Source organism: Nicotiana tabacum, chromosome 13, assembly GCF_000715075.1.
Source record: "Nicotiana tabacum cultivar K326 chromosome 13, ASM71507v2, whole genome shotgun sequence".
Lineage (NCBI taxonomy): Eukaryota > Viridiplantae > Streptophyta > Magnoliopsida > Solanales > Solanaceae > Nicotiana > Nicotiana tabacum.
Window position 1 is genome coordinate 26,520,201 of NC_134092.1, and position 10,980 is coordinate 26,531,180.

The 10,980-nt window shown below is 37.0% G+C and overlaps 1 pseudogene; it reads right to left on the reverse strand.

Annotated features, from left to right (window-relative positions):
- Positions 1 to 471: 471 nt before the first annotated feature.
- Positions 472 to 9,646, reverse strand: LOC107785509 (uncharacterized; annotated as a pseudogene).
- Between the last annotated feature and the right edge of the window lie 1,334 nt (positions 9,647 to 10,980).

Below are 10,980 nucleotides of genomic sequence, written 5' to 3' on the forward strand. Positions count from 1 at the left end.
TACACCAAAAATTTGATATATCCTCATTTATTACATACAATTCAAAGATTAATATACAATCACATAGATACAAATATGCAAAGGAATAGAGAATTTGCCTATCTTAAATAGTCAATGAGAATTGCAGACTTGGGAGGGGGTTTAGGTTGAAACAATACTTGAGGCAGTGAGTATCGATGTAAGAGTTTTGTTCTAAAAAGGAATAATTTAAAGATAAAATAGTAAAAATCTTGGTCAAACTTAAAGTGCTTATAAGCTAAAAATTCATAAGCTGAGGGTGACCAGCTTATGGCTTTTGGCTTATTTTTGACTTATAAACACTTGGCTTATAAGCACTTTTAACTTTACCAAACGCGTAAATAAGCCGAAAAGTGCTTATAAGCTAGTTTGACCAGCTTATAAGCTTAGCCAAACACCCTCATAGTAGGCCATATCTCATAGTTTTTTAATATAATCTCTCACAAGCACATGCGTCAAAGAAAAATATGTGATTTTTCACTACTTCATTACCAAAATACGAGTATACTATTGCAACTGAAACTAACCAGTAACATCGTTTCCATTCGACAATCAGTCTACAAAGAATGCATTATGTGCCCATCTATCTCGAGTCCAAACTCTTTACCTCATAACCAAATCACTGCTTATTGTCTGATGAACTGCTGAAACCCAATGCAGTGCCCCAAAAAATTCAAGGCCTTTGCTAATTGCAAAGCTTAGAAATGTCTCATTGTATCTTGAATCGGGTCTTCAGACTCTTCACGAGCCTCCAATCTTCAACAGACAAGTCGTTCTGTAGAGTTTTAAAGACGCAGCAAGTAAATGTGAGTGTTGGCCTAAACAAAAGGGAGCAAGAATCTAAAGCTGCCTCTGTGAAGGTAAATTTACGTACCCGAAAATTGGCCTTGAGAATGTCAATGGATCTTCTAGATATTTTGCTAACAAGCTCGTCTTCAATATCAAAATGCCGACCAAACATCTTCTGTTGCTCCTCTGGGTTAGTTCCAACTATCTGCAATTTAAGGCACAAGATGAGAACCTATGTGCATAGAAGCAAAAAATATCCAAGTTGCTAACAACTCATGAAGTAAATTGTTAGCACATTTCTATCAATTTATGCAAATAGATATCAACCGACATATGGCTTCATACCTTAATGGCCACCTGTTGTCCTTTCTTGGCATAATCAACAGGCTTATGGTTGTTCTCGATGGATGCAATCCGGCCAATATCAATGAATTCCCTCTGTGGAATACATATTGGAGTCCCGACCTATTCAAATTAAGTTCATCAAAATGAGGATTCGAACATTAAGAAGCAGATGCATTCTGGCACTACAACTGTCAAATATGATAACAGTGGAAAGCTTAATCCAGGTAAACCACTCAACAAAAGAACAACAAAAATTGAAACGCAGATGTGAATGGGAGAACAGTATTGCAGATAATTAAAAAAAGGGAAAAGAGAATTAAGAAAATTCAATCAACTCTTGATTGCGATAACTTGTTAAGTGCGGAGCAAAGGTCAAAAGTATGAGAAAATCAATGACAGGAAAATGGCAACATTGGCTACAGTATTCAAAAGCACTTAGCAATTAGAAGGAAATCTGGCAGTACCCTGTAAATTAAACATCTCTTAGACAAAACAAAGTGAAACCCTCAAGCTCGGGCATACAAAAGCAAGGTACAAAAGAACCGGCAGTAACATGACAGAGAATAACATGACACAATAAAAATAAGAACCGGCAGTAGGCTAGATTGTATCGATCCACGGGCTCATGGAATCTCATTCACCAGCTTAAAAAAATAACAGATTCTCTGAAGCCTGTCCACGAAATGTGGTAATATCAGCAGGCCGATACGAGCAAACAATAGGTGATTTATATTTGTTTGCTCTGAATTGACACTTCCATTGGGTTGGGATAAGGATCTTGCATGCTAACATTTATTTCCTGGTTAAACGTGTAACTTCCTGTTGTCTTATAAAGCTGTTCTGACATAAAAACAGGCTTATGTATCAGTATCTCTGTAAATATGCCCTACTATTTTATTAGCTGAAACTATGCTGTGGTTATGGTTCAATTTTGGACTCTTGATTTACTCTGTGTTAGTTCGGAAGTAATTTTCTTAAATTAGTTGAAGTTCTCTTTGATTTCTTATAAGTGATTTCCTTTCTTCTTTTCTTTGGATTGGCTAACACATGTAAAACTTATGTTTGCATATATCTGTTTCCCTGTAATTCTTGTGAAAAGGTAAGTTTACGATTTTGATTACATAAGCTTCCTTTGGAGCCATAGAACCAAGATATAGGGATGCAAAAGTTAATACCTTGACGATGCCCTCAATAACATCAGCTCCTAGAACAATTGGATCCTTCTTGTTGAAGACATGATTAGGTACGATCTTGAGCAGACAGGGGAAGACTGCTTCTTCAGCAACTTCCTTCTTTTTTTCTTCTTTGATATTGTCGATGTAGGCCTTAAACTGATCGAACAGGTGATAAATAATATCAGCAATAAAAATTTTGACTCCAACTTCATCCGCAAGTTCCCGAGCTTCTTGTGTCACTTTCACATCAAAGGCCAAGATTGTTGCATACTCTTTCTTCTTCTCAAGCATTACACTAGCTTTCATGACATCCTTTTTATGCACAGGGCCTATGCCAATTCCACTGACAGGTATGCTTACTTCGGGAGTTTTCAAGAACTCCAGCAAAGCTTCCAATGATCCAAGTGTAGACGCTTGAACATAAACTCCTTCCCCTCTTTTATCAATCCTGTTCATCACCGACCTCATATCTTCCATAGCTGCTTCTTTGATGTCTTCTACGTCATCATTAGGCCCCACAACATATAGACTAGTTCCAGCAATTGCATGCTCAAGCCCCTGCACAAGAATGAAAGAACCAAGTGGAAAAGGGGGGGAATGCTTTCAATCACACAACTTCAAGGAGGAACCACTGTACACTAATAATAAAGATTCTAAACGGTAGATACTAAAATGGTAGAAAATGATTGCATCATCCCCAAAAAACAAATAAAGAGAACTCTTATGAAGTGGCTCACTAGTTTTTCTCAATGTCAAATATCATTCAGCTAACAAAACAGACACAAGAAAAGTTTAATAATATCTGTCAAAATCAGGAAACTATTATCAACATTTCAGACAATTAATTCCAGTAAACATTCATCAGAGATATTCCCAAAGTTAAACATATGAAAAAGTAAGGCGATCTCTTCCCTAACCAGGATTTTTTTTTTATTTTTTTTTGGGGGGGGATAAGGCCCTAACTGCGATAATATTCTCATTTTCCAGCAATCTATTTCATAACAAATTTGTTGTAGATCTATTTATGGACAGAAGAAAACCAGTAGAAAAGGAAGCAATGAAACGTGAAAGAAATGACTCTTTCGCCTACCATTTCTTAGTGCAATTTAAGCATCCTCCAAAATCCTTATAAAGTTGCCCGTTTTAGAAGTAAACAAGATTCTAACCAATATCCAGTAAATCCCCTCCTCAATCCCAGTTATGCCGGGGAAAATATACAATTTTTTATTTTTAAAAGAAAGGAAATCAACTTAGGCTCCAAGATATAATATCGTCTAATCCTAATTCCTAAAATAACAGCGGTTCCAAATTACAGGCATCATATCCAATTATCCATGCACGACAAATCACTCAACATATTTGCCGGTGCACCAGTTTTCTTACCCAATAACCATTCCATGCTCTGAACGTGACAAAAAGCATAACTTAAAACAGAAAGAAGTAAAGAACACACATTTAAAAGCAAATGACATTACCTGAGCATTGATCTTTATTCCCTGTGCAGCCTTGATTTCTTTGTGCTGCATATATGAACCCTGAAACAGAATATTACGAGAAAATAAATCCTTCATCATTACTTCATATGACAATCTAACATGAAGACAATGACTTCATTCTCGAGCACGACAACATATGTTAAAAGTTAAAAAAAAGACCTCATTCTCGAGAGTTCTTTTAATATTCCATGCACAACATCAAATTACTGAAAAATATACTAGGAAATAAGCAACATATATTGACTTTTATCCTATGTTCTGAAAGTTCAAGTAGAATAGGTGGATTTACTGATTGCGAACAAACCAAGGGTAGAAGGGGCAATTGGAATTGGAGAAATAAATCTGAGACCCATATACTTCTTGTCTACCCAAATATAAATGGAGAAAGTCTAAAGTGGCAACTCCAAGTTCTGCAACTATATCAGCAATTCAGAAGCACCTTAGGAGCGCAACAGCATTGCATCCGGAGGTGTGAAAAGATTTACACAATTCAAAATCAAAGAGCCAGTCACCAATACCTAGCAAGTCCTATCACCAATAGGAGAAGCAAAAAAAACACAGACTCTATGAACGCAACATGCAGAGACAGCCACATCTCTAAGTTGAGCTAAACCCTCTGCAATATAGTCAACCTTCTACTTTTCATTTGACAAATTTAGCAATTAGGGACATAATTAGTTAGCAACCAAAAACAAAATTTGGTTTGCAACCAAGAAGATCTTGAGATACCGATTTTAGATATTACTAGCATGAACGCTACACCAGTATTACTAACAAAGCAGTCATGATGGAAACCAGTTTTCACAATCAAAGCACAAAAGTTGCACCACAATGAGTCCATGACTATTTAGACTTAACAGAGTTCAAGAAAAAAACAAATATGATTACATTGCAGGGAAAAAAGAAGGACCCAATTCTTTTATTAACACCTGTACCCCAACTGACCCCCTTCAAATTTTTCTCTTTACTTTTCATATTTCAACAATGACAAACTGCTTGGGCATATATTTAACTGAGGTTAAAGAATATTTCAACTCAAAAGGAAGCTAACTAAAGGGAAGCTCGGTGCACTAAGCTCCCGCTATGCGCGGGGTCCGGGGAAGGGTCGGACCACAAAAGGTTTATTGTACGTAGCCTTAAAGGAACACATAATGTTTTTTTTTTTTGATACAGAGAAATCTTCTAGGGCCAAGGAGCACATAGTTTCATACCTTTACTCGAAGTTCCTTCATTGGGTCAGGCGTCAATAACGCTCGAATTGAGGTGACAATAGGGCCCTACACCAAAAACAGGATAGGAAAAGAAGAAAAACTTTAACATCAGACATTCACAATTACCAAGGAATCTTACCGTAACAAAAAGAAATAATAGAAGCCTACCTGCATGCCACAAACTACTATTTGATCTCCTTCATGTAGCACACCATTGACCAATACCACATCAATGGTTGTTCCCTGGCCTTCAACAACCTTAACCTCCAAAACAGTACACTGCAGTAGAGTAACAATAGTCAATCATAAAATATTCACCATCTCCATGTAAGTAAACTGACAACGGTATGTGAAAAACATACTTGGACTTCATTGCTGTAAGTTAGTCTCCCAACCATTGTCTTTTGTGTCCATTGCACCAGTAATAACAATAAGTCAGGAATACCTTCACCACTGTAACATCAAACCCATAGCCGAATAATTAGCTAAAATCAAAAGTCTTATAGGAGTGCTGCAGAAAAACATAATCCAGCAAAAGAAAAAAGGGGATAAAGTGTATACACGCACACACCTGATTGCACTAGTAGGTACAATGCTAAAAGTATCCTTTCCCATTTCTTTGTTTTTATAGTATAATTCGGTATTTATACCTTGTTCCTTGAACTGGGTAATGACCTGCAACAGTTGAATAAAAGCTTGTTGAGATGAGGTTGCACAAAGAGAGGAACCGTTGAATTGAGATGACAGCGGTTAAAAATGACCTGAGTAAGCCTCGTATTAAATTCAAAGTGAACATCTTTGGACTGTTGCTTCATTGCCTTCACAATAGGTGCATTGCGGCAAACTTTCCATCCATAAAGCCGATCTACCTGTACCGAGTAAAATCGAAAAAAGAAACAAAATAAGAACTACAAAGAAAAGAACAAAATAAAAATTCAAATAAACCATCAACTATCACAATACTCTAATAAACCTCACCTTGTTCAGAGCAACAATAAATTCTGTATTCCTCATCTTTAGAAGATTAAGTGACTCGATTGTCTGCGGTTCTAACCCATGCATAATGTCTACGACCAAAATTGCAATATCACATAAACCTGAACCTCTAGACCGCAGATTAGTGAATGATTCATGTCCAGGTGTGTCAATGACCAACAATCCAGGGACCCTCAGTGTAGCATCAGCTCTAAGTTCCTTAGTTCTCTCGCGTATATTCTCAGCTGGAAAATAAGTCTATCTGCTGCATAATCCCTCCAGCTTCACCTTCTTGAACATTAGTGCCTCGTATGCAGTCAAGGAGCTTTGTTTTACCAGTATCAACATGGCCCATGATACAGGAAATAGGAGACCGGAGATTGTATTCACTCTGGCTAGAAGAAGCACCACATTTTTCTGTTCCTTCCACTGCAATCCCAACCTCAGGCTCCCTCATCTTACTTCCATCATTCTTAGTGACAGCTGGTACACTTGCTGCAACTTTTTGAGTAGGAATCACGGACTTGGCAGCAACAGGCAGAGGCCCTGCATCACTAGCAGCTGACCTTGCAGCCTTAATCTCTTTCTTAATGATAGGTTGCGGATGTGAATCTATCTCTTCATCTTCAAAAGCACTCTTGCCAGGCAATTTAAGATTGGCATCATCCCAACTTTTCGCATCCCATTCTTCATCATCTTCCTCTTCTTCAACTCCATTCTCTTCAGCAGCAGCTATTTTTGACTTCTTCTCTACGCTTGCTGAATTAATATCCTTAACCTTCTCAGATTCCATGGAATCAACCTCAGAGACAATGTCTTGCTGATGTTCTTGCACTTCTGTGCTTTCAACAGACTCTTCCTGGTTTTTTCCATTAGCCTGAGCTTGTGGCTTTGACTTCATTTTTTGGTAAATAGGCCGTTTGGTTGCCTCTTTTGTACTCTCGCCAGTTGAGAGTGGCAAACCCCCGCCATTAGCGAGAAATTGCTTTCTCATTGCTTCTAACCTTCGAGCTTCTTCCTTTTGCTTTCCTGTAAGCAATTTCCCCTCTTGTTTCTTCTTCAAGAGCTTTTCCTTCTCCCTCTCCTTTTTCAAGCGTTTTTTCTCCTCTTCAAGTCTTTCTAGTTCTTCCTGTCGATGTCGTTCTTCTTCTTCCTCCCTTAACCTTTCCTCTTCTTCCTTCTTCTTCCTTTCTTCAGCTTCCTTCATTTTCTTAAGTCTCTCTTGCATCTCCCTAACCTGTTTCGACTGTTTTTTATCTGCCAATTTTCCTTTAGTGTCATTCTTTGTTTCTTCCTGCTTTTCCTCCATCATAGAGGCAGCTGCAGCTGCCTTTTTCTCTTTTTCCTTCTCCTTCTTCTTTTTCTTCTTCTTTGCCGCAGCAGACTCCAGAGTTCCTTCCTCAACTGCTTCCTTCTCTCGTGAATCATCTCCTAGTTGAGACTGCAATTGACTTTTCTCTTTTTGTGGAAGAGAAGCATGAGCAGGTGTAGATGTAGGTTGCCCTTCACCTATCTCTGCCAGAATCTTGTCGATCTCATCCTCATCTAGTTGAGCAGTACGCCCACCCTTCTTTTTCTTGGCTTTGTTCTTTGAAGTTTCGGACACATCTGTTGCCTGCTTTTTGCCTATATTGTCATCAGCTTCTTCCCGATTAACCCCTGCGCTAGCTTGGTCTTGATCAGCAACATTGGACGAGTCAGTTCCTACATCAACGTCCATTGTACTAAACACATTTTTATTCTTCTTCTTAGCTGACTTCTTTTTACCTGAAAAAATAACTTCTGGTGCATCATCTCCTTCAATTGCCTCTGCCTCCAACTTAACAGATGTATCTGCATCATTTTCTTCGTCAAGAAGATTAGCACTAAAAGAAATGCCATTACCCTTCCCGGTAAAGGCAACTGCTGGATCTTCATCTTCCTCAGATAGCTGCCCATCTTCGTTATCCTCATCATCAATAGTGTGAAACACAGATGTAGTAAACAATCTTGCACTGCTCTTCCCTTGCTTCGACGAGGCAACACTTTCAGTCTCTTGGTAACTATCACCAACCACTCCGTAGCTAGACTCCCTTTTCTTCCCCTTTTTACTTTTTCTCTTGTCAAATGCCAATGCTGGTGCTACTTGCTCTTCCTGAATCGTAGGCTCGTCAGAAATTTCAGTCGCCATAGAGTATTCATCATCATCAATCACCTTATTATTCTTCTTTAACTTCCCTCCACCACCACCCTGCTTGGAAGATATAATGCTCTCTTCTTCGCGGACTGTAGGCTTCTTTCCCCCCATTGAATTTTACCTGTGGTTTCGACTGATGTACTAGTCCAAGAACAACTGCAAGCATGATCGAACCTCCAAATCCCTAATTCCAAATTTTAAAAAAAAACATATTATAATCATATTCAACACATTAAACTGTACATCAGAAGACCAGCCAACTATAGCAAATTAAACAATCTACCCCCCATTGTAGCAGACTCATCTATCAAATTGATCAATCAGTCAACTAATCAACTAGTTCCTTTGAAAATCAAATAATTTGTCTTTTAACATCCATTAATAAAAGCAGCAAATTAGAAAATCTACTCCAAAAAATTTACTGAGCAATCGATCAACCAATCTACTAAACCTCAATCTCGAACTAGTTGGAGTCTGCTATATGAATCATTTATTCTATTTCCAACAATATTCTGGCCAACCTAGATAATTTGTCTAGTAAAAGAAAAAGTAGCAATTTACAAAATCTACTCTACGACATTAACATAGCCAAATCCAGTTCAGTTAAAATTTAAAAAAACAAAAATAAAGCATTGGAATCACTTGTATTTGAAGTCCAACACCATCAACTATTCAACACTTTCCAAAAACAAATGCTACATTATAACTATAATTGTAAAGACTATCAACAATCAACACCTCATTCTCGAACTAGTTGGGTCGGCTATTATGAATCATTTATATAAGTTTTCAACAATACTCGGGCCATGAGGTCTTAGGTTCAAATTCCAGTAAAGACAAAAAATACTAGGTGATTTCTTTCCATCTGCCTAAGCTTGCGAAGTGGCGATGCCTTACGCAAAAAGGAAGAGAATCATAGAATGGCAGAAGCAAAAGCTAGGTAGGAAAAGTTATGTTGTGCTAGTGGGAAGTAGCAACTACCCGGTGGAGATGCGTGCATGCTGGCCCTGATATCGCAGTCATTTAAAAAAAAGAAAGAATACTAGGGCCAACTTCGTTCCAAAACTAGATAATTTGTCTTTTAACATGTACTGAAAAAAGAATAGCAAATTACAAAACCTACTCCGCAACATTAATGTATCCCCAACTCCAGTTCAGTTCAAATTTGCAAAAATTTTATAATAAGACATGGGAATAACTTGTATATGAAATCCAACACCATCACAAAAATACTTGCTGAAACATAAAAAAAAAATATATAATTATACACACATTAAGAATGTTTTCAATATATAAAAAAAACGAATTATGATCATGAGAGGCAGGTTGATATACCTGGACAGATGGGTGATAAAGACTGATACGTATGTGTTTTGAGTTATTTTTATATATGCAAGTATCAAATATGAATATATTCATGTATGAGAGAAGTATATATACTCACCGTTTGGTTCCTTGTTGAATTAGGAAGAGGAGAAAACAAAACCGAAAATAGAACTAAAATTGGACACAAAAAAATTGGGCCGCGGCTTAAAAGCTGCTTCGGGCCGGGTTTCCTTTTTTTTTGGGGGGGGGGGGGGGGGGGAGGATATGGAGTGATAAAATTTTCCATAATCTACAACTAGTAATAGAATAATAGAATAATATATTCTACAACAAAATTGTATAAAAGATATACTCTAAAAATAGGGTATATATTCCCTAATAAAGGGAAATCCCATTCTGAATACATTCGGTTAGATATCATTAACCAATTATTAAGAGATGTTAGGTGCCATTATGATCATTATATATATTCACTATATATCATTCTAATTAGAGAAAAACAAGCTTCAAGAAACAATCATGAGTCAATATATATATATATATATATATATATATATATATATATATATATATATATATATATATATATATATATATATAAATTAATTAACACTTTGTAAAAATTCTACATGGAACAATTTTATTATAGTATAATATATTGTATACACCTTTATAAGTATATATTATCATGTACTTCATATAATACATAATATTTTAATGTGGTATATTATATTTTATGTTAATGGAGGTCAGTTGTGGAGTTGAGCAAATGAGAGACTGGGAATGAGAAAGCAGAGAAGGAGGAATTCATTCTCTCTGGTTTAGTATTGTGCTTCAAAGCTGGAAATGAAATACAACCTACTATTTGTACACGTGAACTAACTGACTAACTAACTTGGCTTAATTTAATCCTAACTAACTCCAGCTCATTGATAGAGCTGGCTACTGCTGCTTAATAGCTTCTAACTAACCGCCTCAACACTCCCCCTCAAGCTGAGGGATGAAATATGTTCTTCATTCCCAGCTTGCTCACCGGATAATCATGTTGTGATCTGCAAAGCATTTTGTAAGTAAGTCAGCAAATTGATCCTTAGTCCTAATATGTTGAGTTTGTATCTGCCCTTCTTGAATCTTCTCTCTTACAAAGTGACAGTCAATATCAAAGTGTTTTGTTCTTTCATGGAATATTGGATGAGTTGCAATCTAAATTGCAGCTTTACTGTCACAAAATAGCTGCATATGCAAGTTTACTTCCACTCCAAGCTCTTTAAACAGCCCAATTAACCAAGTGATGTCAGCCACAGTTGATGCAATGCTCCTAAACTCTGCTTCAGTAGAGCTCCTGGAGACAGTACTTTATTTTTTTGATTTTCAGGATACCAAGGCCTTTCCAAACTTCACCATATAGCCAGTTACTGATTTCTTAGTTTCTACACATGCTCCCAATCTGAGTCACAATATGCTATCAA